Source organism: Pleurodeles waltl, chromosome 3_1, assembly GCF_031143425.1.
Source record: "Pleurodeles waltl isolate 20211129_DDA chromosome 3_1, aPleWal1.hap1.20221129, whole genome shotgun sequence".
In the NCBI taxonomy this organism is placed as follows: Eukaryota; Metazoa; Chordata; class Amphibia; order Caudata; family Salamandridae; genus Pleurodeles; species Pleurodeles waltl.
The window spans coordinates 208,083,839-208,111,692 of NC_090440.1; the positions used below are offsets into that span (position 1 = coordinate 208,083,839).

General features: G+C 43.6%; 1 protein-coding gene across 4 annotated transcripts in view; it reads left to right on the plus strand.

Moving 5' to 3' along the window:
- The window catches only part of PEAK1 (pseudopodium enriched atypical kinase 1), a 490,737-nt gene that overhangs the window by 231,321 nt on the left and 231,562 nt on the right, over positions 1-27,854 (plus strand). For 2 of the 4 annotated variants that reach the window (XM_069222202.1, XM_069222204.1), the window contains exon 4: positions 5,469-5,613. The exons of the other annotated variants lie outside the window; for them this stretch is intronic. The gene's annotated coding sequence lies outside the window, so the exon portion shown is untranslated. The remainder of the gene's footprint in view (positions 1-5,468; positions 5,614-27,854) is intronic. 4 annotated transcript variants of the gene reach the window in all.

Genomic DNA, 27,854 nt, shown 5'->3' on the forward strand with positions numbered 1-27,854 from the left:
ATACTGGGCCCCACTCGCAGCTTCACCGGGACATCTTCAGGCTAACACACTGGCAACACTGGCATGCCAATACTAGGTTCCGCACATAGGTTCCGCACATAGCTCCTTTAACATACCTCACTTCTGGCCTTGTGTGCCCATTACTATTCCAGTACTGCAGCCCACATACAACTCTGTCAGTGCACCTCAACTCTAACCTGCAGTGACCCATTATTCCAATACCAGGAATTACGGGGCACTCAGTTTCTCATTCCTCACCTGCTGCCTTTCTGTTATTCCAGCGCTGGGCCGGGACACATCTCTGTCTATACCCCCAATCCTGAGCTGAAGCACCCCAATATTGCTGTACTGGGGTTCACATACAACTTTGCTAATGCACCTCCTGCTATTCTGCTGTGCCCCGTGTTGTTCCACACTCTTACTTCTGTTTGAGGGCGTGGGAAAGCCAATTAAATCTATTCTTAGCTGGCATCGTTATTTGGGAGCGTCTGTGTCACCTATCTCACTTGTTCTTTCCTTTACTCTGTTTTCTCTCAATGTTTTCTTTCTCCCCCACATTTCTCTTTCCAACTCTTAAAATCCACATGTTAACAGTTTTGCTCTTCCTTTCAACTGTTTATTTGTACTCCTCTCCCTTTTTTTTTATTTCCCTCTTCCTCTTGCTACGTCCTCTTTCTAACTCGCAAAAACTTGGTTATTTATTTTCCCTGTTTCATTCTTCTCTTTTCTTCATCAGGCGTTCATTCTTTTGCTGTTTTTTCTCTTCCCTGCATTCTTTGTCTTTTTTATTTGCTCTTTCCTTTGACTCAGTATGTGTTGTTTCACTTAAAAAAAAAAAAATCTTTCTTCCTTCCTTTCTTTGGCGTTTTTCTTATTTTTATCTGTCCAATCAGGTTTTACTGTAAATCCCTCTTTTTCACATCTGTATGTGGAAGCCACAAGTTACTTGTCGGGACCAAAGTGTCAAAGTGTTTTCTCCCCATTCCGTATCTGTGGGATATGTGTCAGTACATACATGCTCTGGTTCTTTCACTGCTTGTTTCTTTCACATCTCTCTTTTTTTCTCTAATGTTCATTTTTCTCTTTCTTTTAACGCTTCCTTTGTTATTTTTTCCTCTTTATCTTTCTTTCACTAGCTTCCTTCCCTTTTTTTGTCTCACATGTTTGCTCTATTTCTTCTCTTAGCTGTGCTTTCATTTTCTTGTTTTTTTCTTTCACTTCTTTCTTTTATTTCTTTGTGACCCCTTCTCTTTCTTCTTTTTGGCTATTGAATTTCTTTTGCTTCTCTTTTTCTTTCTTTGTTTTTTATTTGCTCTTTCCTTTGACTCAGTATGCATCCTTTCACCTATTTTTTAATTTTTTAATTTTTTTTAGATCTTCCTTCTTTCCGTTTGTCTGGTGTTTTACTTATCTTTATCTGTTAATTCACGTTTTACTATAAATCCCTCTTTTTCCTGTCTGTATGCGGAAGCCACAAGTTAGTTGTCAGGACCCGAAGTGTCAAAGTGTTTTTTCACATTCTGTGTCTGTGGGAGATGTCAGTACATACATGCCCTGGTTCTTTCACTGCTTGTTTCTCTCACCATCTTTCTTTTTTCTCTAATGTTAATTTTTCTCTTTCTTTTCACACTTCTTTCATTATTTTTCCCTCTTTATCTTTTGTATGCTAGCTTCTTTCCCTTTTTTCTTTTGTCTCACACTTTTGCTCTATTTCTTCTCTTAGTTGTTTTCATTTTCTTGTTCTTTCTTTCCTTTCCTTCTTTTATTTCTTTGTTCCCCTTCTCTTTCTTCCTTTTATCTGTTATATTCCTTTTGCTTCTCTTTTTGTGCCAAATCCGCTTTCTCTCCTGAGGCCTAGTTATCAGTGGAGCAATAGTTGCAGTGGCACCGTGGCCCAGAGACCTATGGACCTCACTCAACTCCAATTACTGCTGTATTTTCCTACCCAAATTGTAGTCAACCATTTTCCTTTCTTTCTCTGGGGCCCAGGACACTGTTACTATGCCACTTGTCCTCTTCATCTTTACTCCTGACTCCTTCCTTCCACTCTCCAATTCCTCCCCAATTATATTTTTGTTATGGTGTTTTGAGCACTACACTCTAATGCCAAAAGTTGATATCTGATAAAGTTTTATGTGATAATTGTATATGTTCTAAGATGGAGTAAGTAGGTAAATGGACGGTAAAATATTGGCTAATAGACTCGCTCCTATCATACATACCGTAATCCACGACGACCAAAACGGTTTCATCCCCAAGCGCAACACCTTCTTAAATATCCGTAGGCTCCTGAGCGTAATGGGAGACACCCCTCCTGAGGCATGCGAAGAAATGGTACTATCACTAGACATCGAGAAGGCGTTCGATACGCTTGAATGGGACTTCCTTATTACCACAATGCGACAGATGGGAATAGGCCCTAACTACATGCGCTGGGTCCGCACACTATACTCAAACCCACGAGCAAGAGTAAAAACGGGGGGAGTGATCTCTGACAGCTTTCCAATCTCTAGGGGCACGAGACAGGGTTGCCCCCTCTCCCCATTATTATTATTTGCTATAGCCATGGAGCCACTAGCATCTAAAGTACGATCTATGGCAAATGAATGGGGCATAAATAGGCATGTAATTTTGCTGTATGCTGATGATGCTCTAATATACACCCGAAAAGGCACGGAATCGTTGCCTTCCATAATGTCACTCTTAGCGGAGTTTGGATCGTTGTCTGGCTTAGCAGTAAACTGGGGAAAATCGTGTGTCTTCCCGTTGGTAAGGTGGACACTGGGAAGACAAGAAGAGGCCCCACGTGGACGTCTAAAATGGTGCTTCGAAACGTTTAAATACCTGGGGGTTCACATATACCATAGCACAGAGGACCTTAGAGACGGCAATCTAGGGAGAGCATTAGCCTCCATGAAAGGTTCTCTGCGCTTTTGGAATAAACTGCCGCTCTCTCCACCGGGTAGGGTGGCGGTAGCGAACATGCTGATTCTACCCAGGTTGCTATATTATTTCGCGGCTTTGCCACTCATCCTTCCACGGAGCTTCTTCAAAAATCTGAATACAACACTGTTACAGCTCATATGGGGGGGCGGGAGAGCGCGGGTGGCACTAGCCACGTTGCAGCGCCCAGTGGACTCGGGCAGAATGGGAGCCCCCAATTTTGAATTATATTATGCAGCAGCACAGCTTCAGTGGATACAGCTGTGGCTCCATAGACCAGAGGCAGCCGAGTCTGCATGGTTGCAGACTCGGCTAAAAGGATTCCACTTGCTGACATGGCTGTCCAACAAGTATCCCAAAGATGAATCCATTAACCCATTGCTAGCTGTGGCACATGCTTGTTGGAGGAAATATGTCCAGAGGGGACATGAAGGACTCCCATTCACCCCCCTTATCCCTTTGGATTGTCTTCCGGGATAACGCGCGATTGAGTTGCACTCACTTTCACAGTGGTCAGAGGTAGGGATACAGGTAGTGGGCGACTGTTTTGAGGACGGCAAACTAATGTCGTTTGAAGCCATCCAGGCCCTCACTATGGTGAAACCTGGGCAATTCCTAACATATCATGCAATGTCCCACGCAATCAAAAAAAAATGGGGAGCAGGCGTCTCAGAACCAGAGACCTCTCCCATAATACATCGCATATTAAAAGGTGACGCACAATATAAAGCAATCTCTAACCTATACAAGACACTTAGTAAACTCTCAGAGCCCCAACTGGAGAGGGCCAGTGCGAGATGGAACTCTATCCTCCCCGCCCCGATCCCTCAAGCAGACTGGCTAAAAGCATTAACCTACGCCAGGTGGGTATCAAGGAACCCTAGATTCCGCTATACCCAGTTCAACTTCATCCACCAAACGTACCTATCACCAGCTAGGATAAAGCGGATGTTCCCCGATTCGGCTCCGACATGTCCCAGATGTCTGGAGCCAAAGGCTCACTTTTACCACATGGTTTGGGACTGCCCCCGGGTGCAAACAGAATGGGAAAAGGTGGTGAAGGAGACCTCAGACTACACGGGGCGCGAGCTGGCAGTGGACTCCAGATCTTGTTTACTGGGATTGTGGCCCAGAGCAAAAAAACATACACTTACACAAGTTTGTGGACTTAGCCTACGTGATGTATAAAAGATTGATAGCAATGCATTGGAAAGCGCTCAACCCCCCTGACCAGAAGTCCTGGCACACCCTTACACACCGCTGGGCCCGCACAGAGCATCAGGTGCTTAAAAAATTGGCACGGGACGGTCAGCCACATACGGGGTGCGACGTCTGGGAGGCACTGGTAGCCAAGCTCGAGACAAAAAACGCTGATAAACCTCCATGAAGGGGGCGGTAGAGCACACAAGTCGCACACACCAGACCCTATACTGGAAATCAGTTAATAAGAGCCCATTGAGATAACAAAATAATTGACATGAGCGCTTCCCCTACACCACCCACACCCGAGAATAACTTGCACGTGGGAAATAACTTAGGAACACAAGGAAAGAAATGTGCTAGAATGAGACGCACCCACTGTCTCCACAACCCAAACGCTCGAATGAACGCATTCACTTACCCCTGGGACTTGATCCAACAAAAACTGGGGTGCTACAGTAGACGCATAGGGGGCCTCCCTGCACCGCACTACAGCGTGGCACCAAGAGCTCAGCAGCAGAAAATAATAATCACTGAATGTAATAATGTTTTTAAGAGTGTTTATTTGGGGGTGGGGGTTGGTTGTTTCTAAGCATCATTAACCAGATAAATGTGATCCTGTAACAGATTTGATAACGCTTGTACTGTATATTTGAAACAATAAAACCAATAAAAAAACAAAAAAAACAAAAAAAAAGTAGGTAAATGGAAGTGCTTTAGCTAAATGCTGGGCCACTGGAATTATGTGGCAGGAAAAGACGAAATTATGAGGCAGGGCTGACCAGTTTATGTAGCAAGAAAAGTCCAGTTATGAATTTACAATGCCAATAGTTCTAACTCAAGAAAATGTGAGACCTATTGCATTGTAAATGCTTGTTTTTTTCCCATGTCTATGTTTGATGCAAGTTGGTTTCTCCAACTCTGAAGCAAAATGAGTTTCCTGTACATCACGTTTCTTCAGATCGTGGCAGAGGTGCTATTGGGTAATGGCAACCTAGGAATGATTGTCTCCTTTGGCTGCTGAAATAAACAATACACATTGAGGCCCGATTGACAAAGAAAGTGGGAGCTTTGCAATCAGAAGGTTACTTCTATGGTTCAACCAAATTTGTGACTTGTATGGATAAGCATTTATGCCATTGGAAATGAAAACATGTAATCTTAATAATCAAAGCATAAAATGATTCAATGCATTCGCAGTATATACTTTCTTCTTTCTTTTATTCCTTCAAATAGAAAACGTGAATCCCCCGTGGAGAACTCCTTTCTCCTATGGCCCAACCAATTCAATTGTTTTCCTACCATTGTCTCATATCTATTTCCAGAGTGGGAAGCTACCTGCAAAATGGTGGGAATACTCCAAACCCTGTGAGTTTGTCCGTTTTGAACAACTTTTGGAAACGTTTCCAGGCTGAAGCACCCACAACCCACCGCACCGAGGGAGTTTGATCAGACAGTGTGTAATTTTATGTGAGTAAAATCATTTATTAGTATCGTATGTGAATAGCAAAGTTGAATTTGTACTCGTGAATGCTGCTGACACATCGAGGTGTGGCCTAGAACCACACACAGTGAACCAGGCCCTGCGTTACTGTGATAAGCTGGCTGTGTGGTGGGGACATCAGCACAAGTCAGTGTTTTTTAAGCCCTTGTAGTTTGCTTTCCTTTTTGTTCCCATCTGGCGATGGAAAACTGTCCCAGGTGCTGGGAAACATGTTCTTCTGCTCCCACGCCCTTCCTGGTTCTGTACCACCCCTTCAAGCGATGCCTTTGGCTGGCAGCCGAGGACAGTTCTGCGGCGAAGGTCACCGTTGGTCTTTGACCGACCTCATGGCGACGAGCGATGCGCATGAGCCACACATGCCTGGTGGAGGCCAGCAACGTTTTCTCTACGTGCTCCTGCATTGCATTCTTTTCATTATGGCCAAAATTCGTCTCTGAAGTTACTCCTTATACCACCGAGAGATGATAGATTTAAAAAGCAAACTGGTAGTGGCCATGGCAGGTGCTTTATTTGTCCATTTCAGATCGACGTCAGGACTAAGAGGACGTTCTTGACTGTTCACAAATCCTAGTGCTAGGCTACATCACCCGCTGCTCTCTCGCGGAAGGGAGTGCGCCGCCCCCTGCACGGAGTACTACCCGTAGATGAACGAACACACACCGGCGCTCCAGGCGCTCCCTGCATGCATCTCAGGCAGCATCAGTGACCTGGAAGCGGAAATGCAGAGTGCGGAATGTTACATCTCAAGCCACCCTCACCAGGGACCGCGGTAGTCCAAGGCATTCAGGTGTGTCACAGGGGCTCATTGGAGCGGTCAGGTCATCCTGGCTCCGCGTCCCTGCTTCCGTGTCCGCAAGCCACATCCTCCTATTTCCATTACTGTCGATCCTGATGCAATCGGACGCGTGCCCTAGAACCTGTGAACAAACTGGCTTTAGGGTGATTTCCCCGGACAGTCCCGGTTTTTAGAGGACCGTCCCGGTGTCCCGACGCTTCTCTTAAATTTAAACAAATGCCCCGGGTTTTGGGACAAAGATCAAATTATTACATCAATGTCCCGGTTTTTGGGACAAAGGTCATATTATCTAGGGAAGCATAAATTAAAGGTATGCTCTCCTTTAACAGAGGCCTACAAAGTATGCAATAATTAAGTAATTTATCTGTTACTGTCAGGTAACACAGTCCCCTGTCTGCTCCCAGCAGCGAGACGGAGTTGGGAGCAGAGAGAGGTGCCTGGGGGCGGGTTGGGGGTGCAGGGTGGAAGGTCAAGCCATAGCTAATTTTATATGTATAGTCTTGTAAATGTGTGTGTGTGTATATATATATATATATATATATATATATATATATAAACGCACACATATATAGGCACACATTCCCAAAGCTATGGAAAAAAAACTGGACAGGCCAGATATAAAAGTGAGTGCAAAGTCGTTAGTCCTTCCTTTATGTCTCACCTGTCCCGGTTTTTGCTCCTCAAAATATGGTCACCCTATTTATAAAGCGCTGCCACCTATGCATGCGAGCTGGGGGCGTGAAGAGCAGAGCGTGTGAATAGGGCTGTGTTTAGAGTGGGGCGTGAGGGATGTGCTGTCCCAACCCCTCCACCTTTGGAAAGGAAACGGCTTTGAACCTGATGTTGCGCCGCCGAGTCTGACAACTATACATATGGAGGAGTCGCAGTGCGATGGGAGGGATGGGGAACCCAATCACCCAAGTCAATGAAGTAAGGCCAGCAAAACGTCAAGGAGCATTAACAATTCATGCTTCAGATGCTATGAAATTCTTTGTGATCTCCTGCTGGATGCTGGCATTTTATCAAAATCATTTTAATGCTCCAGTGACCCCATTACTGTTGCCACTTTACCTGACTTATCTTGGGGATGGTAGGGATTGATGGGGGTGGTTTGCTGTTCTTTGCAGCATTGCATCCATTCTACATCTACACACAGAACATCACCTTTTTGATAGTGTTATTCACTAGTTATTGGACTAGTATTTTCTCATCTGAGAGGCCTGCCTATCACCCCTCTGCAGTAGCCACACACTTGCACCCCCAAAATAACAGGAGTCCTCATTTGCTTTCCTCTCCTCATTTATCACCTTGGGGAGCACTGTGATTTCCATATGTTGATAAGAGCCTCATCTGGTCACTGGCACTTGAAGTTAGGAGACTCTTCACACATGCACCGCCAGGGGCGTCCTTTTTCCACCCAAGACTTAAGGTAATTTTTTTGGAGTGCAAATCACACAGAAAAGTTACCTGTTGTGTGAGATTCCATCTGGGTCCTGCCCTGTGCATAACTGTTAATAAAAATGTGCCGGTGACCAAAGCCCTCCTCTTAAAACACGCGGCTGTTGCAATTAAATGTGCGAGCACAGAATACTGAGGCAGCGTGATCCTGAAGCCATTTCGGACCTCTTTAATCCATTGAAAGCCTCTCCCTACCCCTTCAGTGCACTCTTGCAGCTTTCTGCTTTTCCACTTTCTGGCACTTTTTAGTTTTTCTCTTCATCCGTCTTTCCCATATGTGTCTTTTGCTCGCAGTAAATGCTTGAGGCAGAAAAACAAGTGCTGGCCCTCAGAAATAAGTGGCGGTGGTCCGCACCAGAACATCAAGCACAAATTAAGCCCTGGTTCTGCCCAGTGCAGTCTGACAACAAAAACGTGTGCAGAACAACCTGTTGGATTTGTAAAAGTCCAATTCAGGGCCATGACATGGGAGCAGGCAGGGCACAAGTCCTAAATGAAGAAGTGTGGGGACTAATCAAGTTAGGCAGAATGCAAGCAACATCATGGCACGTGACATCACAGCGCATGACATCACGGCGCATGACATCACGGCGCACAACAGTCCACTTGGCCGCACAACCCATGACCTCACAGGAAGTGCCATCAGATCTTAACAGCTCAGACATGTGCGACTAAATTTGAATGCATTGCCAGATGATTTAACACGTGAGATTTTGCGTTGGGATTGTGCCGAAAGACACAACTCCGACCCGAAATTTGAGCCTCAATTTATGCTTTTTTTTTAAAAACTCTGCCACAAAAAAATTGACAGAAAGGAGAAATGTGACAGTAAATCATTCTGCTTAGTTAGTTGCAAAATCTGCATTTCAAAATAGCTTATAGGTTTAAGGCACCTGCTGCAGAGATCTTCGCGTGTCCACTAAATGTCAGAGAATAATAGTAAGATAACTCTGGAGCATTTGCTGGAGAGGTCTGTGCTTTGCGTAGTCACAGTTTTGAATCAAAGTAGCATTGAGGGTTAATGTGCATCCTGCAAAGCACACCATGTAGTATGCAGATGACAGGTTTTTATTTTATATAGATAGGTAAGTGAGGTTACTGATTTTACATAAAGATCCTTTTGTAACTTGCAGTTCACAACTTGTAATCATTCTAATGTAGCAGAGTGAGTTATGAATGTCATGCAACTCCTACACCCTGTAACCCTGACTGTATTATGTAACACATCCTGTACCTTGATTTGCACACGTTTCATTTATTGTCAAAGTATAATGTTTACATTTGATGTAAAGCGCTTGGACACCCTGCTTTTGGATGAGTAGCGCTATAAAAGAAATAAAGCAAAATAGTAGTATTTAAATTGTTATTTGTGCAAATACTGGGACAGACCAACACATCAGGCATTCTTACAGTGCATGCATATCACTTAAATAAAGGGACTTAACAAAATGAAAACTATGTCTCTCTTAAGCACCTGTGAAGTGATAACAAGCTGTGTGCCTTTGGTTCCTCCATTGCAGCTAGGTGTGAGGCTCCAGACAGCTTCCAGCCACCATAATCAAACAAAAGGAGGCCTGATGGCCCCTTAATTTCGGTCTTTGTCCTAGGCCAGCAGGAACTTGAAATAAGAAAGCCCTCTCCTATTTTAATGGGGCCCAACTTCTTGGTAGGGTGGACGCCAATCACCCTGTGAAAATAGTGGGTGGACGCCATCCACCCGCGTGTACCCCCGACTGGTGCCCTGGTAGCGGAAATTTAGGGGGTAAAAAACTGGCCCTGAGTTCGTGTAGGAGTACTTCTAGGATTCCACAGCTGTAGGTCCTGTTCAAAATGCAGTGCAATATATGACAGTATTTATTGGCCTTTTCTGTTCTTGAAACTATCAACAACTTCTTAACTGAAGCCTTGGCCTATCTCTTGCGTGTACCTGTCACATCTTTAGTAATGTTTTTTTTATCTTTTGTGTCATTAAACCAGGTGCATTTACTGAGCCAGGTATTGTTGGATTACTGAAACTCCTGTTATTGAATGTACTGAAGTATGAAAATCAATACATTGGGATGGGCCCAGAACGTAGCTGCATATTTGATTCTAGACATTTAGAAATCCCATCCTTTATCGTTGCCCCTGTGGCCACACACTGGTTTCCATAAACAGCACATTTGTTTTTATAGTTCTGCATGTTGTGTATTCTATGCATGGGACGGTGCCCCACATCTTGAAGAAAGAATTGAAACCTTGAGTCCCTTATACTCAAAAACGCAGCTTTTCTAACCCTTAACTTTCTTGTGATAGTCATAGTCAAACTTTAACGAGTGGGGCGTCTCCCTCTCTTTCCTGGCTCCCACCCTGCGGATTGCCTTTCCACCTTTACTCAATCTAGACCTCTCTCTTGGAGTCTTCTATAAAAAAGAAACAGTAATGCCTAGGTAAGTCCTCTGTAAGTTAGATCACCCCGTTGTTGATTGAATATATTAAAGTGGTCCAGTGTGGTGCCCAGAAGCTCAAGAGCATTGAGCACTATCCCGCACATATTACACCTTAACAAGCAGAGGAGTGAACAGACACTGAGAGATGCAGAGAATAACTTTTCATTTCCTATTTCCACCTTGTGCCGACGGGTTAATGAACAGTCTATACGTGAAGCTAATGATGGTTGAGCTGCCCATCTGGCAATAAGTAAACCGGTTGCAAAGTATAGCTATCCTCATGTGAGCATGCACTCAAGAATGTATACTACAGTGCTAAACTAACAGTAGAAAGTGTTAGGCAACAGCTAAAAACATTCCACTAAGGCAGTATTACTTATAGAATACACATGGTCCATCCCAGGTGTTTGGCTGCTCTGCAATTATTCTTGTTAGGAACATGCTCCCAGAAGGCAACAGTTGTTGCTTTGATTCCAGGGCAGTGCAGGGGCATAGCTTGGTTAGTAAGTTTGGGGGTAATCAGGCTGGACCATAATAATAAAATCAATGCTTAATTTGAGCCCATGGTTTCAGGTGCGGGGCACCGGCACTTATTTTTGAGGGCCGGCACTTATTTTTCTGCATCAGGTATTTACTTTGAGCGATAGACACATAAAGCGTCACAAAGGGAGAAAGCAGAGACCTGCAAGAGTGAGTTGAATGGGCGGGGAGTGGCTGTAAATGGTTTAAAGAGTACCAAGCTGGCTTCAAAATTACTCTGCCTCAGTATTCAGTGCTCATACATTACTGCAGCCGCGACTTTCAAAGGAGAGCTTTGAGCACCGGCCTGTTTTTATTTACAAATTAGGCACTGGTTAATGACAAGCAGGGTGCATGGGGGGCTTAAAGGACAGTGTAAACGGAGAGGAGTGTGGTGGATTGGTAGGGGTACTAAGCAAGAGAAAACACAATATTTTGTGAAATAACTAACATTTCCAAACAGAGAGAGGGAGAGAAAGTGTGTGCGTTTTTTGTATGTGTGTGTAAAAAGTCCTTGTGAAATCCAACAGACACCTCACCATACCCACTGAAAGCACTTGTACCCAACTATTTATCATAAAATACACCAAAAACATCCCCCCCCCTTGAAGCTACACCCCTGGGCAGTGGTTGCCACTGACTGAGCACTCATCTGGACCTTTAGTAAGAATCAAATATCATGCAGCACTAGTTTCCTCATCCCGGACGATGTCCACCATGGCTAACAACACCTAATGGCAGAGCCAGTAGGTTTCGAGTTTTGGACATATTAGCTTTGCCGCTGTTGTCTGGGGGCCAGGTGGGTTGCATGGGGGAAAGCACGTGAGGGTGAAGGCAACTCTGAGCTCAGGGGACAACCACCACAACAACGACATGGATCACAGGAAGAGGAGCGCAGAGAGGATACAGAGGGGAGAAGCACATGAGGGAGAGAGCAACACGATGCATGGAGGAAGCACATAAGGGAAAGCGCTACACAGTGTGCAGAGGTTGCAGGCAGGAAAGCACACGAAGGAGAGAGCAGCAATGTGTGGGCTGGGTATTTTGCAGGCACGGGAAAACACAGGAAGAAGAGAACAACACAGAGCTGTGAGAAGCATATGAGGAAGAGAGCCACATGGAAGGTGGGATGGTTTCGGAAGAAAGGGATAGAGCAACATGGAATATGGGGATGTTTTGGATGTGGAAGAAGCACACAAAGGAGAGAGCAGCACTGCACAGGAAGTGTTTTGAAGGAGGAAGCACACAAGGAAGCGAGCAACACTGGGCACAGAGGGAGCAGAGAAAACACATTGGCGAGAGAACAACACAGAGCTCGGGAACAAGGGGGTGGTGTTTGAAATCACATGAACGAGAGAGCTGGAATACACATGAACTCTCACAGAGTGCTTAACCAAAAGCGAGGAGTAAGTCAGCCATGCTAAAGGATGGTAAAGATGCTCTACTCTAGGAGAGGGACCAATCCAAGGCTGGCCAGATTTGACAAGAAAAGGCATCTAATAAGTAAGCAAATAAAAGTGCTAATAAAGCCAACCAGTGGTAAGCAGTGGGAGGCTGCAAGCCCACTGTAGGTTCACAAGTGTTAATTTTGTGCCGAGACAGCTTGTAGTATTTGGTAGACTAAAGCTAAGAAGCAAAAGGAGAGTAAAGAAGCTATGCTCCAAGGAGGGACAAAAAGAGATGGTCAGATGGCACAAGGAAAGCCAGTGAATAAGAAGCAGTCAATAAAGCCAACCAGTGGTACGCAGTGTGATGAATGCTAGTACACAACGGTCTTTTGCTGCAGGGCATTGAAGGATCTCACATTTGGAATAAAAAAGTGTCTTTAGTCTTAGTAGCCCTTGGAAAGAAAACAAGGAGACTTAAGTCTAATCTTCATTACGTGATCTGAAACCCATTTGAGTGGGGTGGAGAATGGGTTTCAAAATGTTGTGCTGGCAGTGACGGAGGAAGCAAGACTCTGTTAGATCAAAGAGGTTCAGCTGCAATTATTCTCTTGGACCTCAACGCTGCCTTCGACACAGGTGATCATGCCACTGTCCTCTGTCCACTGTCCTCTGTTAAGGCACTGTATTGAAGGCTGTGCCTTAAAATGGCTCTCCTCCTTCTTGTAGAGCCGAACCTTTCAGGACTTAGATCACGACTGGTACTCCAACACCTTACCTGTGAGCTGTGGGGTGCCTCAGGGGTCTTCCCTGAGCCCCACTCTCTTTAATCTATACATGCACACATTAGTTGGGATTGTGCACTGTATGTAGCCTCATATGCTCATGACACTCAGCTAGTAATCTCAATATCTCCTAGTGCTAGCTCTGCTCATCCCAGTCTCTCTCCCTGTCTCCATGAAGTAGCCAGATGGATGGCCAACTGCAAGCTTAAACTCAATAAAGACAGGACTGATGTAATGATACTGGGCAACAACCTCAGTAGGTTTTCCCTCTCCCTTGCCCCTGTTTGTTTGGAGAATCTACCCAACTCGAAGTCTGTGATAAAAAGCCTTGGTATGTGACTTGACTCCAGCCTTACTACGGAACACCAGAATAAGCAGCTTGCTGTCAATTGTTCCGATAACCTGAGACTGTTAAGAAAGGTACTTATTCTTCTTCCTTTTCTAGCAAGCAAACTTATCATCGAGGCCCTCATTCATTCTCAGATTATATAAATGCTACGTATCTTGGTTCTCCTCAATAATTGACTAAGAGGTTATAGGTAGCTCAAAATGCTGCAGCCCGCCTCCTTATGAACGTCCTAAGTCACTCGTCAGCAAAGAAAGCCCTGAAAGAGCTACACTGGCTTCCCTTGAAGCAGCGAATGCAATTTAAGGCCTTGCGCATCTTGGATAGAGCACTCCACAAAAGAGCCCCCTCATTGCTAGGCTCATTAGCCACCCTATACACACCTGGGAGGCTGCTTAGATCCTTGACAGCTCCCTTGCTGCAGGTCCCCAAGTTCAAGCTATCCTCTTGGGATGGTGGCTCTTTCTCTCATTTGGCTCCGAAACTCTGGAGCACCTTTCCACTTGCATTGCGCCAGATGAGTAACCAGTGCCTTTTTCTCAGGGCTTTGAAAACCTGGCTATTTAACCACTAGTCTCCCTTTACTGTAACATTGTTTCTGTACTGGTGACAGTTCCAGCGCTGGGAGGCATACGGGTAGCCATGCGCTATACAAGTATCAGAAAATAGAATTGTCACAGTCCTCGTATTTAAGTGTCATCTTCATTCCAGAGTGGTATTGCCTCTTTGCAGTGCTTATGCATTACTTGTCTGTAATCTTCATTACATAGGCCCTCATTTTAACTTTGTCGCTAAAAACTGCCTACCGAAAACCATGACGGTAGGCGGGGTCATAATCCCGCAGGCAGGACAATAGCGGTGGCCGGGCTGGAGATGGATATCTCCAGTCCGGCGGCTGTTACCGTGGCGGTCGGAGTGGTACATTGGCGGGTTGGCTTCAGCCAACCCGCCAATGTCATAATATGGCGGTAGATACCACCAGCCTGTTGGCAGTACTTACTGCCACATTTTTGTCGACCACCGGGATTGTAATTACCCCCATAGCGAACTATTCTTCCTTATCACAATGCTTAGATACGAGACCAACACTCTGTGAGACAGGCTCCTGGTTATCTACTTCTTTAAATTATGTAGCAAAGCCCCCCCACCTTCCCCCAACACCTTTGCGGAGGGTATTACGCTTTTCTCATTAATGCTCTGTATCCCATACCAGATCAGTACTCTACCCTTTCAGATCCAGAGTCCATCACATGGAGGCGGGAGGGTAGCAGGTCTGTGAATAAGAACAATACAGCGCGTTTAAAGATTATAAGTAATTTGTGCATTCTGACATTGTCCCTCTTCCTCTGCAGTCGTTATGCAGTGCATGCGCTTCCACAAGGCAAGGTAGGTAGAGTAGCAAACATAGGCCTCATGTAGAAGCGGCACCGATGTATTCCAGAAAGCCATTGAATTGCATTTTAATGTATCAGAAACACTCCAGGAGGCAAATGGATATTTTGCCGGGAGCTCTGACAAACCCTGTACTGTTTCAAAGGAACCACAGTGCATGCACAGGGAGAGCAACCCTCCTGCTGTGTTGAGAGTACTTCTGTTTCTGCCTACTCCACCCTCTTCTGCCTTCTCCACCCTCTTCTGCCTTCTCCTACCTCCTCCATCATTTAATGCTGAGTTAGCCTTGTCAGGATTCATACTTGCGATCTACAGCCACTGCATATCAGCCGCAAGTGTATAACGCTAATTTGCTGGTGTAAATCTCTTGTTCTTAGAAGCCCGGATCCATCCTCATTTCGAATTCTGGGTTGCCAGGTCTGCGACAGGCATTATTGGTGACTGTCTTTGGAATGCTGCTTGCAGTGTGCTGGTGCACCAGAGCAGCTTGGCATATAGGAATAGCCCCCCTCAGATTGGGTGGTTCAGAAGCCATCCCTCAGTACCCAACCCTTGCAGCTCTGTAACATCTGAAAGCTAAAAGAATAAACATTGGGAAGCTAGAATGTATGACAATGGCTGCCAAACGTTCTGCTTTGTCAGTGCTTTTTTGTGGTGTTGTGGCTTTCATAAAGATTTATTGTTTGGGGCACTGCTTACTTTCACCACCACCTAGAACTTTTTTTGTTATGGCGGTTAGGAGGCGAAGGCAACACAGACAACAGAAGGGTACGTGTTAGAGTGATGAAGCAGCAAAGGAAGGGGGTTGAGTAAGTAGCAACAAGGAAGAAGCAGCAGAAGCGCAGTGGTGGGAGGGGAAGCAGCAGCAGGAGCATGCGGGATGGGAGGGGAAGAAGCAACAGGAGCACGGTGGTGGGAGGGGAAGCAGCAGCAGGAGCATGCGGGTTGGGAGGGGAAGAAGCAACATGAGCACGGTGGTGGGAGGGTAAGCAGCAGCAGTAGCATGCGGGGTGGGAGGGAAAGCAGCAGCAGGAGCATGCGGGGTGGGAGGGAAAGCAGCAGCAGGAGCAAGCGGGTGGGAGGGAAGAAGCAACATGGAGCACAGAGGTGATAGGCGAAGAAGCAACACAGAGCACGGGGTGAGAGGGAAAGAAGCAGCACTTCTAACAGGTGGTGGTGGGAGGGTAAGAAGAAAAGAAAATAGTAGCTGAGTCACAGCATTGAGCAGTGGATGGACAGAGGAGGGACACTGATCAAGCTAAGTCAATTAGTAGTTGTTACATGCTCCACATGAAAGAATAGCAAGTGAAGCCAGCACGCATTGGACAATTAGGAAGCAGCAAGAAGAGTGACAATGAAGCCAACAAATGGTAACAAAAGGGCAGTCTCCAAGCCCTGTATGATAAATAATATCCCTCGCAGTGATAGAGCATGCGCTGTCGGCAGCCGAGAACTAAAAAGACTAAAAGCAAAATTATTTTTTAATCTCAAAAAACACACTTTGCCATAGAAAGCACTAGTACAGAAGGCACAGAAAACAGCTGTTTTGTGTGTGCATATGTTGTTTGTGAACAAGCAAAATGAGTCCCTCATGGTGAAGTTATCTAATGGCTGAAGGAGGCTGGCCAACTTCCCATGCCGCATGCAGTAGTGGGTGGAAGAAAAATGTGAATGACACAACAAATCAATGGATGAAGAGGGCCAGCTGAAAGCCCTTATGAATTGGTAAATTATATATGTAATCTCAGTAAAATCCCAAAGTATTGGCTAATGGTAGGCCTAAAAATAAACATATACCAATACTTACCAGTATAAAGAGTGATTTTTCCCCATAAGCAGTGATTTCTCCTTACCCCAAAATGCCCTCTCAGTAGGGACGGGCCAAATCCTTTGCTGTAGCAGTCCAGGAGCTCTTTTGTACCTACCCAAAGAGTGAGGAGTTAAACATATTTTTATTCTTTTCTAGTTCATTTAAATAATAGGCAATAAGGATGTCAGCATCTGCAAACCACTCTGTAGGTCAGGGTTCACCATCAACATCAAGAAGTCGCACCTACACCCTCCTCCCTGCTTGAACTTCATGCTAAACACAGTAAAAGGTAACGCATACCCCAAACGAACAGAGGTTAATGCTATTCCAATACCTGCCTCCTGTCTTTTAGACACAACCTCCCCTCACTGTATTGAAGCTGGCTTTGTTTTTTACTCTCACTGACCTCTCTTACTCGCACTGACCTCCCTTAGACACATTAGTGAGCTCTACACACTTAAAATACGAGAAACATTCATCTAGATTCACAAGGGTAGGATAGTCCTTGAAGCCAACTGTGACTTACTGCCAAAGTGTTTGGTTTCCACATTAACCAAACCATTTAGCTGTCTATCTTCTTCCTGCAACCAGAGTCAGTAGTGGTTAGGGCCCTTTATACCCTCAATGTTAAGGAGGTGCACATGTCTCAATGTTAAGGGGGTGTACATGTATAACATTGATAGAACTATGCATTTTTGTCAGTCCAGTCTGCTTTTTGTAAACTTTGGCATACCCTATGGAGGTCATTCCATCTCTAAATCATGAATTGACAAGTGCATCCGACTTGCTATGCTAAGGCTAAACAAACGCTCCTCTTGACCCCTGTGGGCCACTCTACATGCAGAAATGGAGCCACTGTAGCTTTCCTGAATAACATCCCTTTTATGGATATATGCAAGTCTGCCACTTGGTAAGCCGTGCACATGTTGACTAATTACTACTCTATAGACATTCTAGCCCGTGAACAAGTTTTCATTGGCCTAACTGTTCCAAATTTCCAAATACCTGCTTGCTAACCTACCCTCCTCCTCAGAAGAGCACAATGATCACAGGTGAGTTTCCCTCTAACTTTCCCTTTAGAATGCACAGTACATTCTGTCTTTGAGAGTGCTGTCCACTTACATCACTCACCTGCTGAGCAGAAGACAATCTGAGGTGGATGCCATGTCCTGAAGCATTGTCGATTGAGGGTGGAGTCACAACAGTCTTAGGACTCAAACCTCTTTGAAGAAAAACAAGTTGCAATGGTCAGGCCCAACACTATCAGTAGTATACTATGCACATTACATATATATTTGGTGGGCTCATGCTTGTAAGCCCTAAAGAAATGCATTTTTCTTCTGCCACTTCAATCCAGGAAAACTGTGGTCCTTGATTTGATCACCTTGAGATTGGACTATGCTAATGTCTTGTACTTGGATTTAGCAGCTTTTCTCCTAAATTGGCTAAAGGTGGTACAGAATATGGCTGCTGGCCTGCTATTAAAAATCCCTGGTTGTGCCCACATTTCTCATCACCTCGTTGTCTAGCATTGTCTTGCAATTAAGAAAAGGATTCTATTTTAAGACCTTGGTGCTCACTTTCTGAACCTTCTGCGACCTTGGTCTCTAGTATCTTTCGTACAGATTGATAATTTACCATTCCTTACATGCACCACATTCATCAGATTCTCTGATTGCTGGATTTCCTAAAATAAAATGGACTAGGAAAGGGGGCATCTCATTTACTTTTTTGCCAGCGCAAGCTTGGAACCACCTCTCACTCATGCTTTGCAGCATAGACAATGGAACTCAGGTCCGCAAGCGTCTTGGCTCTTGCCGTAATTTGTGGGGTAATTAGCAGTGCATGGCGAGGGTGCGAGGAGCCCACTCCCCCCGGGACGACCAAAGGCCGTGCGCTGCAGTGGTTGGATTAACATATAGTAATGAAAATTACATTACATTAAAAAAAAAAAAACATAGAATTTCGCTGAAACAACCTAAGGTTACTGGGACGTTATAGTTAGGCTCACATTTTAAATGTAGAAAACCATAGAAATTCACCTGTTATAGTTAAAGTTATCTCAAGTACCTATAACTCGTGCCTTAAGGTAACTATAACTCGTGCTCTCGCTATGCACTGCTAATTACCCCATAAATTACGGCACTCTTGACATCTTTGACAACTTCATTGATAATTGATAACAATTTTGATGAAAAAAACATGCATGGGGAGGTGTGTGTTATAATTACCTTAGTGCACGTTTTATAGTTACTTGAGATAACTCTAATAGGTGAATTTCCATGGTTTTGTACGTTTAAAATACGGGCCTAACTAGAACGTCCCTGTAACCTTTGATTTTTTTTAAGTGAAGCTAGATAGATCTAGCTTGTGGTGCAGTTGTGCTAAAAATATTGTGGATCTTATATTTGTTTTGGTGCAACAAACAAACATTGGTTCATTATATTCAGGCCTTAGCCAGATTACAGCTCTTACGTGCATATAATTCTTTTTATAATCTGATTCTTCATTTTCTCAGGGGAGAGGGTAACCCAACTGGATCAAGTCCTAGTTACAAAAAAGGTTAGAGAGGTAGGACACGGACCCTTTTGAAAAGATCCCTCATACTTAATTACTCGATTCTAAGACATCCAATTATTAGTTTTACTAACATATGAATGCCTGTCCCGGATCCAAAGAAGAATGATACAGGGCAGCAGAGATGTGTATATAAATGGACACTCAGCTGTCACCTGGACCTGAAAAATCCTGTTCTACGCTTTAGCCCTAAGAAGAGACTGAGGACACTCCCTTAACTCTCCGATCAATACCTATGTATGTATGGGAAATCCACCAAATTAAATAGTTCATTCCATAATGCTCTTTGCCCTTATCCAGCCATAGGCATCTAAACATCCTTGAATGTTTTACAGCTCAAAAGGAGGCAGGTGCATTGCGGCCTGATGGCCACACAACAAGGCATGACTGTAGAAAATTAAAATTCTTTCTCAGAAAAAAATCGACCCCAACCTTTGTAAACTCATCTGTGTGCCTGCCTCCGCACAGGATATCCATGACACCGGATCCCCTTTCATCAAGCTAAAACGTCAGCTGATCTACCCAAAGGACCCTACAAACGCCTCCCACCAACCATCTCTCCCTTCAGGAAAATGTGTGTGGGTTACTTCCTTTCCCTGTGCGGACAGCTAACCTCTGGAACACGTTACTGGTGAGGATAAGGTTCACCTATGATTATTTTGAATTCCAGATGGTGTAAAAGTTTCTGTCTCTTCCATGACCCATGACTGCTCAGGTCACAGGAGCGGAAGCTTGGATTTCACTTCTGCCCTATACTGTCCATCCCACATTCCTTTACCACGCTCAAGGCATAGGTTGAGCAGTAGGATCATAAGTCACAACTGGAGTCCCATCAAACCTCATGCAAGACAAATGCACTCCTCCTCATCCAGGCTGCACATTCACACTCCACCAATCAAAACTTGCATCAGGATAGCTACCTACCTATCCATTGACAGATGATATGTATATTCCACCCCAACTATAACTCACATCTCTATGCTTCTCTGCAACTTTAAGAACTGTAGCAGGTTTGGATCATCCCTCTAGACCACATGTGTAACAATACAGCTCTTTGCATCTAGGCCTCTCTGTAAACCCACAACTTTGCACAATGAACAAAGAAGCCCTCAATAATAAGGTTGTAAGTGTTGTCAGATGTGAATGTAAGTAACTCTCTTACACCTCTTCACCACACTCTTTTGTTAAGCATGGTGTCTAGTACGCTGGGTCACATTTAGCGCAACCCTCTGAACCCCCACGTATGGCACCAAAACTCCTCCCACATAGGTAGCGGTTAATATGTGCCTGTGGGCTCCACTAGCACTTATTGTTTGGTGCCAAGACTCTATTTTTCCAGCAGGCAGTGGTCCCGTTTCCCCACAGTGAGGTCTATTAAAATCACTTAAAAATGTCTTAGGCCTATTGGCTGTCTTCACAACTTTCCAGACCCAGTGGTTTATTTGCGTGGCACATGGGAGAGAGACATCAATGATGTTACGTCATGCTCACCCATGTGGTGCAGTTGCACCTGTTTGCTTGTGTGTTAGGAATGAAATGCACCTGGCTGGGAGAGCTAGTCTGGCTGCCTTGATCTGCTTCAGCACAAAAAAAGTGAGGCTCAAGTCAAAACTTATTTCGACTCCCTCCCAGAGAAAATTACAGAGGGTAGGGACTTGAAATGTACCTCCATAGAAAATAATTTTTATTACATTATTTAAAATTGTTAAAAATATAAACACATTTAATGTAATGTTGACATAGTTTTCTAAAAATAAAACATTTTATTTTGAAATAGATGACTAGCATTTATAACCTTTTTTAAATGTAAAAATAAATGTACCTTTATTTTTAATAAAATATATTAAAAGTACTTTTATTTCTATACATCACTTTTAATAATTGTAAATACATAGTAAAAGATATTTTTTACGATAGGGGAGAATTTTTTTAATGTAGACATCAGAAAAATGTACTTTGATATATTCCAAATAATTCAGATTTAAATCAAGTTAATAGTTTTGTAGCATTTTTATTTTGTTCTATATGTAAAATAAAAACATATATACTTTATTTACATAAATATTCAACATAAGAATAGAGTTTTATGATTTTGTTTCAATATTAATCAGTTTAAAAAAAATTTATTTTCCCTATACTTTACAACATGGAGATCCCTGCCGGCAGGGCCAAGATCTCCCTGTGTAAAGTAAAGGGAAAATGTAAAAAATGTATTAAACTTTCAAACAAAAGTATACAAATATTTTTATGTTAAATATTGTTGTAAATTAATTTGGTGAATTTATTTTAAATTTAGAACATAATCCCAAAAATGCCACAGCACTATTAATTTAATTAAATACTTTATTTAAATAGATACATAAAATTAGATTTTTTTGTGAAGATTCATTAATTAAATATATAATGTTTATATTTATATGTGATATATCAAGAATAGGGGTTCTGGTTTTATGGTATTTTTTGTTTTTAACATTTCCATCTGTACCCATATTTATTTTTAGGCCATCTAGTTATCCTGATTTATTTTGTGTTCTGAGAATAAATGGAGCTGTAAAATTGTACATACCCACACTTATTTGATTATTAGTTGTGTACACATATGCGGATGCCTGTCACATTTCAGCGAATTAAACAGCCACATATGACAAAACACTACACCCACAGGGGCATATTAGTGTCATACTACAAATGTATGTTAACATATGCCTGTTTTTAAGGAATTGTCGTCCTGCTTTTTAACTCCCCATGCTATCTGCGCTGCTTTTGCCTGAAATTCATGAAAGACAACATGGAGTCTCTCACAAGTAGCACAATTTTCAGTATTTTGCCCCTTTTAAAAATAAATACAGACAGGAAGCACATTGTTTTCTTTCTGTATTTATCTGTAAAAATCTGTAAAGATGGAAACTGGGAGCCTTAATTAGGAGTTAGAAAATGTTGTGTGGGATTAATTTAATTTTTTTCAAATATAAGTTACATTTTTTCTTCATTTCTAATGGTTATTAAAATATTTTATATTAAAATAATATTGTTTAACTTAATTTACTTTTTTAACAGTTGATGAATTTATTTTATATACATATATATATATTACCTATTTGCGGTTGCCAGTAGGTGGTTAAAGTTAGGACCTAGTTTCCATTAAAAAAGCGTTTTTTTGCTTGCCTATGTCTTTGGTGCCATTTGACTAATCCTCCTGAAATTTTCCCAAAAAAGTGCTCCCTAGAATATTGTTGTGGATGGAGAGTTTCGGGGTAATCCATCAAGTGGGGTTGAGAAAAAGGGGCGGGGGTAAAAAAAAAAAAAAAAGTCAATTTTCCATTTTAATTCCCATAGAGATTTTAGACTTGGCTACAGCTCAAAATGCTGGACAGAATTGCACCAAATTTGGCAGGCAGGTAGCTCTTGGCCCAGAAAGAGTGCTTTTTGTTATTTAGTGTAAATCTTTTTAGTAGTTTTCAAGGTATTTAAAGAGAAACATTTTTTTATATCTGAGGTCGCGTGCTGCTTCAGATATCTGATTGGCTGCCAACACTTCAACCAGGAGTGTTGGCAGCCATTTTGAGACTCGGCTTCAGTCAAGTCTCAAAAATAAACATTAAAAAAAAGTAAGGGGCAGGGTATCTTTACTTTACCCTACTAGCCCTGGTGCAGAGGTCTCCAAGGGACCCTCCCAGGCTTAATAAGCATTTAAAAAAAAAAAGCGGCAAAAATCACGACTATTTGCAAATTATGCCGCAATTAAAAAAAAATTAAAAAGCGCTGTCTCTGTGCTTTCTTTTATTTTTACCCCAGTGCACGGGACACCCCTCCTAGGACTTATCAAAGCCCCGGTGGCCACCACCTCCACAGGGCTAAAGTTTATAAAATAATGCAGGCCCCCTGCAGCCCTGGGGACCACCACCTCCCCAGGGCAATACATTTTCTATTACTTCGGGGTGGCTTCTACTGCCACCGCCGCTTCCCCGGGGTTAAACATACAATTAATACGGGGGGGCCGGTGGGGCCTTCCCACAGCCCCGGGGACCACCACCTCCCTGGGGCTGAAAGAAATTCATGAATGGGGTCTGTTTTGGACCCTAGGGCCCAGGGACACCCACCTCCCTGGGACGCAATTAAACAATAGAGGGGGCCGTGCGGCTCCCCTCGTGGTGCCATTGATGGCCGTGGGGACTGACACCACCCTGGGCCAGCTCCTACTACCTCCCGAGGTGCCCACCCTTGGGAGGTAGCTGTTTGCTTTTGCTTGGTGGGAGCTGCGAGCTCCCACCAAGCAAAATCAAACATAACTCCGCTTTCTGCAAGCGGGAGCTATCAAAGAGCAAATATGCGTGCAGGGAAACTAATGAAAACATTTCATCCTCAAGCAGGGAGCTGCTATTTCAAGCAGCTCCCTGAATGCGGGAGCAATGCCTGCTCCTGCAGGGTGTGGGGGACTGGCTAGGACCGTGGGGGCCTTCAGGCTCCCTCCACGGTCCTGTATCTATTTCTCTCTCTCTCTCTCTCTCTCTCCTCCGTTCCATTATGAGTTGAATGTCGTAGTTATGTCTTGACTCTGCATGAGAAAAAGTCACCTGTGGCCTAGTAGCCAAGGTCTCAGACCTCTACACCAAGGGTTGGGGGTTACATTCTAGATGTGTCAGTGGTCATTTCCCTCATTTAATTTATTTTCAACTTCAAATATTTAAGGTACATACCTCATTCTCTTTACTTGACAAATAAAGTTTATTTTGTCAGGAGATATCTCATTCTAAGGATATCATTCATCAAAGTCTAAAACAAACCTCTCTCTCTCTCTCTCTATATATATATATATGTAAATATATATATATAATTTCTCTCAATATCTTTCTCTATTTCTCTCTCTGTCCCTCACTTTTCTTACACTCTCTCTCTCTCTTCCTTCCCATAATGGTGGTTGCAGGGGGTTGGACGCAGGACATGGCCAACCACCTGCGGCCAACCCCTGCCGCTTTGTGTGGTGTGAGGTTGGGCAGTTGTAGGGGCATGGCCGCGGGGCCTGGCTGTGTGCGGCGGTGGTTTAATTAACGCATACTAATTAAAACTACTTTACGTTAAATAAAAAAACATAGAAATTCACTGGAAAAAACAAAGGTTACACAGATGTTATAGTTAGGTTTTGAATTTACTCACACAAAACTATATACATTCAGCAACTATACTTAGTTATTTCAAGTAACTATAACTTGAGGCCTAAGGTAATTATAACTCGTTCCCTTGCCATGCACTGCTAATTAACCCAGATATTACTGCACTCATGATAACTTTTATAACATCATTAAAAATATCACTGCACCATTAGCAGTCAAATTATTGAAGGGAAAATTGTGCATGCCGAGGGCACTAGTTATAGTTACCTTAGGGAGAGAGTTATAGTTACTTGAAATAACTCAGATTATAACTGCTGAATTTCTCTGGTTTTGTGCTTGTAAATTTTTACCTAACTATAACGTCCCTTTACCTTAGATTTTTTAAGTGTATGTACATATATATACATGTTTGTGTGTGTGCGTGTGTGTATATATATGTGTGTGTGTGTGTGTATATATATATATATATATATATATATATATATATGTATGTGTGTGTGTTCTTTAAAGAAAAGAAAAAAAGAGGTTGAAGTAATTTAATTAAATGTAACATTATTTCCTAAAGAGTTCTATTCTAAGTGCCTGCCTCCATTATTTTGTATGGCAGGGTGTTGCAGTATTAGTGGTTGGCCATGGGGGGGTGATAGACTTTCTTCCACTCCTTTTTGGCAGTAGTACCTTTACAGTAGTAAATTCTGCACCCTGTTTCAGGGGGTGGAGACATGTTAGTCTACACTTTTGAGTAACTTTACACTTGGATTTTGTGATTAGTTCAAAGTATTACACTTATAGAATTACTTTTGTTGATAAGCCCATATCTCACTCTGTCTTCCCCCTCTCACGCTCTTCCTCTCGCTCTTTATCCTCGTTTCGTTCTCTGTCTCCACCTCTCTTTGCCTACTTCATCCTCTCTGTACCTACCCCTATCTTGCCATTCTCCTTTTTTCTATCTACCTCTCATTCTGAACCGCACTTATCTCTTGTGGTATCATCTCCCTCCCTACATTGTTGACCTTCATTACACCTTTCTATTGTTCTTTCGACCGCCCCGTAACTGTCCTGCTTTTACTCCGCCTTCCTTGCGCTCTACGTCTGTGCTCGTTCTGCATCACCGTTCTCTGCTTCATCTGTCTGCCTATGTTTTGTTGTAGCTCATCTCTCGCTACCTCACGAGTACATAAACCCCCACCTTCCTCTGTACCATTCTGTACCTTTGCCAGAGCCCCCCCAAACTCACCACCGAGGAGGGATTGAGTGAGCGGATAATGAGAAATAAATGTCATGCTGTCTAAACAGGGGACCCCTAAATATGCCTTGGCCTGGGATCCAAACTCCTGAAGATGACACTGGCTGAAGGCCATCAGAGTGCTCCTGTGTTGGGCAGTAGAAAGGGGCAAAGACAGTAGAGATTTGGATGAGCCCCAGGTGTGGAGTCATGGTGGTGGTGAGTGCTTCCCTTGGGGCAAGAGTGGGGCTATTTGTCCACCACTTGCAGCTGGAACCGCTAAGCCATTTCCACAAATAAATGTTGAAGCGGAAAATAACATCAAGGTGGCATAAATGCTTAAATTTTGTGCCTCCTTTCTCTGGTTTCATAATGAAGCCACAGTCCATGTAAATATAGCTTTCTTGGATTAATAAATGGATAATCCTGTAATGGTTACTTCAGGCACCCAACTGGTGGCGTGGCATCAGAAAGCAAGCACTGATAAAGCCAATGGTCTTTCTGTTAGTGTTCAGTGCTCTTTATATTTTTGGGAGGGTTGTGTAACTACGTGCATTGATATGATTGCTAGTAAAGATTTGTTAAGATTGTTGAGATTAAAGTTAGCCACACTGCTCAGATGCCGTTGATGTCATGTATGTCACAAGAGGTGCTATGCAAATTCTACAGAAAAGCAGACCACAAGGAGAGCCACGTCAAAGAGGTCAGTTCATCATTAGCATGGTATTTTGGAAACAGAGGTCGGTTGTATTATGGGACAGACTCATAGGCCAAAGGTTCGCTGTCTGAAGCTTCCATTACACGGCTGTGCAGGCCCCGTCTAGAAATTACACACTGTCTCTTTAAATCAACCTTCGCTGCTAAGTGCGGTGCGACCTTCTGATGTGGGCGGTGGGGAGACAGATGCCTTGGTTCCCCAGCAATCTTGGGGTCTGGAGTGAGGTAAGAACTATGTGATCCAGTTACACCGGAATTCTCAGACCTTTTCATCATTTGAAACTTTGAAATTCCTAAAACGGGGTCTCATGGAGAGAGTTCACCGACGACGTCATATAGTCCAAAGTGCCGAACGGCTGATTCACCCCATCTGCAGAAGAGCTTATGGTATCCACTGTCTGCCGCGGCTCTTCACCTCTCTTCAGGAGTGAGCTACTTCCGTGAAAGTGCCACGAAGCCTTGCAAGGCTCCTCGCTTGACAATGAGCTACGAAGCGACGTACCTGCCTGGGGTAAGAGGAATTGCTAGTCTGCTAGAATTCCAGCCCATAATACCATGTGAGGGGTCATGTAACATCATAAACTCCAAAGGTCACGGCTTATGACTTCACACAACCCCAGTATGGTGCTAGAGATTTCAGTATGCAAGAGCCTGTCAATTACTTAATGTATATTACTTGGTTTTGTGTCACCTAAAAAAGGCATGCTTTTGATTTAAAAAAAAAAAAAAAAAAAAAAAAAAAACGAAATGATTATTGAATATTTTTACACAGAAATCTAGAATGAAATTAAAGGCACATATCTTTAAGGAGCACTTGCTCCATCACAATAGCAACTTACCCATGGTCGACCTGATTGCAAGGAATCGTGCCCATGGGTGGTCGCCGGTCATCTCCCCATAGCTCGCTAGCCAGATTTACACTGTAAGTGCATCTACACACGTATACATTTTGTATGTTTGTTGTATGTAGTATTTGTTTAGTCAAATGCAGCACCGCGCTGTAAAGCGTTAAAGGGGTGGATGCTGCCGCTAAGTGATTGGTTCTGAGAGAGGAAGGTTACTGGGTCGTGATGTGTTTTTTTTCACAGCGGTCCATCTTCGCCTCTGTCCTGCAGTGGAGCAGGGTAGGATGGAGGCATGTGATTCCAGATCCAGGGCCAATAGGTGGAAAATGCCTGTTGCCTTGTTTCGCTTTCTGTTTTTTCCACTTCTTCGTCTCCACTTTGATAGTGTCCTGCTGTTGGCGGGCCGAGAGCCCCCAGAGGTTGGGAGCTTGCCATCCAGATAGCCAAAGGCACCATCAAACTGGTTTTGTAAATAGTGCATCTGGCTTGAAATCGGTGCTCGTTAGTGGAGTTCCTTCGGGGTTCGGGGTGATGGAGAGCCATTTCTCCAGGCCCCCGATGAGGCTTTATGTAAGACAGCACAAAATGATGATAAATGATGTTCTTTTCGGGGATCTCACTTAACTCTCTCGACGCTTTGACCAGTCATTAGCGACTTGAATCAATTGGATTGAGGATCTGTGCCCCATAGAATTCAGAAAGCATCCACCCCACTGCCGGTGGTGTTCACTTTGTACGAGGGGCTGCTAGGGGAGCCTGAAAGCCCACCCCCTCTCTTATTGATCCACTGCATTTGTGATGCTCCGATGCCT